Source organism: Aquila chrysaetos, chromosome 3, assembly GCF_900496995.4.
Source record: "Aquila chrysaetos chrysaetos chromosome 3, bAquChr1.4, whole genome shotgun sequence".
In the NCBI taxonomy this organism is placed as follows: domain Eukaryota; kingdom Metazoa; phylum Chordata; class Aves; order Accipitriformes; family Accipitridae; genus Aquila; species Aquila chrysaetos.
This window is the reverse complement of record NC_044006.1, coordinates 73339541-73344263: the sequence shown is the minus strand read 5'-3', so window position 1 is coordinate 73344263 and position 4723 is coordinate 73339541.

Genomic DNA, 4723 nt, shown 5'->3' with positions numbered 1-4723 from the left:
AAACAAGTCAAAAGCAGCATTAACCTTGCAGAGAGGCAGGATAGACTAATTCAGCCCCCAGGATGCTTGCTTGGGTAATGGCACTGTGCTGACTGCGTTTGCACAGACCTGTTCGGTCCAGAGCATGGGATACACTTGCTGCGAGCTGCTCACGAAACACTGCGGACCTCTGCCTGCAGGAGTTCAGCTGTACTCATATCACTCCTGAAGGAGCTCCTGAAGATCTTTTAAGAGAGGGGCTAAGTCAGAGAGCAGCCGTGTAGGAACTAACACGAAGGATCAGATTGTATTGGCAATCAGTAAACGCTACGTCAGATATTCAGGATATGGAGAGCAGGGGATTGGTCATTATTAAAAATCCCTGTTCCTTTATTTCCTTATCCAGGATAGCGTTCACACATCTCAGTGCAGGGTGTGAGGTTTTTATTGGCATGTATTTGGGCAATCTCATTATTCATGAATGACAGAGCGAGGCAAAGGGAGTGAGTTATGTTGGCCTTTGCAGACAAGTGGCAATAAAATAAGTTTATGGTACCGCCTCCTGCACCATCACATATTTATGTCCCGTATTTATCTTGCTTTGTTAGCCATTTGTGCTTGCTTGTCTTGCAAGGCCATCCCACCTCCATTCCCCCAGACTATCAAAGGGCTGGATTCTGATATCGCAGCTCATGCTGGGCAGCAGTGTCTCCACCCCAGCTCCCTGGAGACATCCAGGCTAAAGTCCTTTTTGACATCAGTAAGGGTCAACCCAACCTATATGTTGGCTTCCTCCAGGTTCAAGCCAAGTGGCTCTGCAGGCCTTCGGTGGGGTTGAGTCCAACTTCTCTCAGCAGTTCAGAACACGACCTGCTCAGCAGACTGCTGAGTTCTTGAACCTTAACTGGTGCAGCCCATAGGTACCTGCTCTGGGAAGCAAGGGACTTCCTCCTTGATTCGAACTTGCCTGTCGGAGAGGTTCCAGTTTTCCCCCCATCACAGTTGCAATGCCACAGTTTGACTCTTCATGTATGACAAGAAGGTAAGTATTGACAGGGGGTAGTTTTATGAGCACACCACTGTCCACAGTTTCCCTGTGGATTAGTATCTCCTGATTGATTTTTTTTTTTTAATTGCCTGTATTAAGAGCTCCCATTTTCCTTGAATAAACCCATCACCTCTCTTACACTCTTTGGACTTGCCAGCAACCATGCTTGATTGTACAAATCAACCGTTTTGGGTTGCAAAATTATTAAGGACAAATCAATTCCAGGAAATTAATTTCTCCTCTGCCTTTGTTCATGTACTGTAGCTGTTTATGAGGTATCCTCCCCTGCATCTGACTAACAGGTTCAAAAGTTACTGGGTACAAGAACACATATAGACACATTTGCATGTGTGCCAATCACTTGTTGGGACTGGACAAAGACATTTTGAAATTTGGGATAAGAAGGTGTTTTCTTCCCCTTCTTCCAGGATGTCCTCTTGAGATCTGTGCTGCCGTCTCTCTCTCTTACTTCCTCTCTCTCAAGGAAAGAGGTAGGGGCATTTTAGAGATGGGTGTCTCCCTGTGAGTGCTAATCTCAATTTAGGCTGTGTAAACCTCATAGAAAGCAAGAGGTGGAGTGGGAATTTGTTCCTTGTCTGGCCTGGAAAAGAAAGGAGAAGGTTTGGAGTGAGGAGCATAGGTGCTCACCCAGGAGGTCCAGAAGCCTTTTCAGTTTGGAAACAAGGCTGAAAAGAAGTTCATATAAAGCCGGTTGTGTTCCAACTTACAGACTGGACAGCTGCGTGTTTGCATATCATCATGTCCCCGTGGCCAAGGACAGTTTGGTTCTTTGGTATCTGACAATACCAGAGTTTCTGCATCCCATGAATGTCCAATGCACACATGTCAAAGCTGGTCAGAGGGAAGGGGGGTAAGCCCTGAGTGGGGAGAAACTGATTTTGCCATCTTTAAAGCCAATGAGATTTAGTCTGTGTCCCCAGCCAGAGAGGTCAAATGCATGGTTTTCATTATAGATCCCAACACTGTTTTTTCCCCATTTCTCTGTTCCCTGGCCGGCCCATGACGTGCAGCCACAATACAAAGACATGAAAGCGTAGCTCGCTCTTTGTTACATCTGACAGCAGCACACAGTCCCCCATCTGTCCCCGGAGGTTGCTCTGCAGCATGATCCTTCTATTGTGCTCCAGCCCTGTCTGGAGGGCAGTGATTTGGCTTTGGACATATGAATCACCTGTGGAAGGACAGACATCTGTAAGATACAAAGTAAAGGACACTGAATTATGATAAATAGAACTTTCTATTTCACTTAATGAGGGTGTATCAATAACTCCTCTCCAAGTCCTGTCTGCTTCGCTTTTCTGAGTTATTGACATATATTCCCTTTCGCTGCCAGTTTTGACGGCTGCTGCTAACTCAGCCAGCACCCATCTTTGAGCCCTGAATAATCAAGTGACTGGGACAGCTAACAGAAGGACAGTCTCCCTCTAGGACATGATGGTCCTGACGTATAAACACATTCAAACACAAAGAAGTTTAAAGGAGAGAGCCAGGTGGGCAAAATGCCCGTGCTGGTATGCTGTGATTTTAAACACATGATAGCAAAGGATAACAAAATTTCTACTGCAATGTTAGTCCTATGTGACTACCTGTTTCAGCCTTTCATGCTCAGTGTGGCTCTACTCTGCCTGACCCATCTGCCTCCCCTCCCCAGCCCTCTACTCCAGCAGACAGGAGCGGGAGAGGCTGCAGGAAAGCCAAATTTCTCCTTTTCATATCCTACACGGTGGTGCTAAGGCAATAAGCTGAACAAAATAGCGGAGTCCCAGTTCCTCAGCCTCCTATCAAGAGGGAAATCCCATCCCACAAGCAAAGACAAGCCCCTGGAGAGCAGAAGTTTAGTAGTATTCGAGGTAGAGACTGCCTCCCTCCGTCATGACAACCCATCCTAAGCCCTAAGTCCTGCTAATGTCTTCCAAAAGGTTGAATGATATCCAGACAATTGAAAATATTGTGATATTTCCTTGGTGTTGGTACTATGGAAGATTCAAAGGGTGTCACTAGATGCTTTGATACAATTTTGATCCTCCCTTGATGCCATCTCTCACGCTTTGCACTCACATCAGCCGGCTTCAGCAAATTCTCCCCTGAAAGACGTCGCGGATACGCTCAGCAGGACTTGCCTACACACAGCAAGTGTTTATGTGTTTGCAGGATCCAAGCTAATACCTTTCTTACCGAGCGCTCAGAGCACAAAACACGGCAGTCGCATCTAGGCAGCCTACCTGGAGCTCTGGAAATTTTTAGTGTAAAAATGAAACACACTGATTTGGGGAGGGAGAAAGAAACACAAAAGGTCTTAAGATTTCACTGATTTCTCCTGAGACCCTTTTCTGTACACAAAGTGTTTCCTGCTCTGTTCTTGGAAGCATTACCCTTGGCTGGGCCTGGCCTTTAAAACATTACCAGCTGTATGCAAAATAGAGCGCAAAGTGCCAAAAAGCCCTGCAGGCTATTTACATTTGGCTGGAGCTTGCTGTGTTGGCCAAGCTACAGAGATACTTTGTTCATCGGCCTTGCAAGGAAAGCAGCTACTTCAAGCTGTTTGGTCCTGTTTATACACAGGGTTACCATGGAAGTCCCCATGCCTTACAGCTTTACACACTCACATGTCCACAGTATATTTTTCTGGGACCTGGTTTGTCTCCCCTCTCCCCTCTCATTTAGCTGGGGATTGGCAGGAAATACTGGGATGAGGTTCTTCAGTAGATGTTGGGTGCAAACTGATTTATGTCTATGGTGAAGGGCTGTTTAGTGCTGCATGGATCCTCTCTTGATGCAAGCAAAAGCAGGTGGAGCAATGGGATACCTGCTGGGTTAGCAAGAACATTTTTCCCAGGGTGGTTTTGGGGAAAAGTATGAAGCAAGTGGCAAATCCTGCAACGGCAAGCATAAGAGTAACTGGTTTTTTAGGAGACTTTAGGGAAACGGTAACAACATTTGCAACATTTCTGGTTAAGAGCGGTTTTTTGAATCCTCGGGCTATGAGCCCAACTAATAAAGAAGCGGATTTCTTGCCGTTGCTTTCTTCTATTGTTTGTTACTTTACCTGTTGTATTAAAAAGACTTCTCATAGCTGAAGACTTGTCATTAATCACCTCTTGCAAACACGTCATAGGCAGACTCATTCACGGGCATGGCATAGCTGGATGCAAAGGTGTAGCTGGAGATCCTCTTATCCGGGCTGGTTCTAAATCTCCAGCTTAGGGCATTTTACATCTCTGCCCTGGGAACCAGTGCTGGGGCAGATTAACACATTGCTTCCTTGACCTTGCAGCAAGGCTCAGGATCATCTCATGGGCTTGATTGAGTGGTTTGAATGTGGCCTTCTGTATTGCAAGAAATCTTGTCCTCAGCGAGTGTTCAGAGGTACCACCGCTGAAGGGAGTGGAGACGCGTGAACTTCACAAGCTGATGGTGAAACACCCCCCCCGTGTCTGAGATCTGATCTCAGAGCCTGAGTGAGGTCGATAAGGACTTTTCTGACTCATTTTAGCAGAGCAAGGGCTTGACACTGAGAGGTGCTGCAGTTATGAGCAGGTGGAGGAGAAGCAAGGCGAAGCACTGCAGGCTGGCCAAAGGTCTCCAAGCCCAGTTGGCTGAGGTGGAGCCTGGACAACACAGCTACACCTGTGAAATAGAGGTTCTCCTGCTACTTTGGCTATCAAACATCCTCAC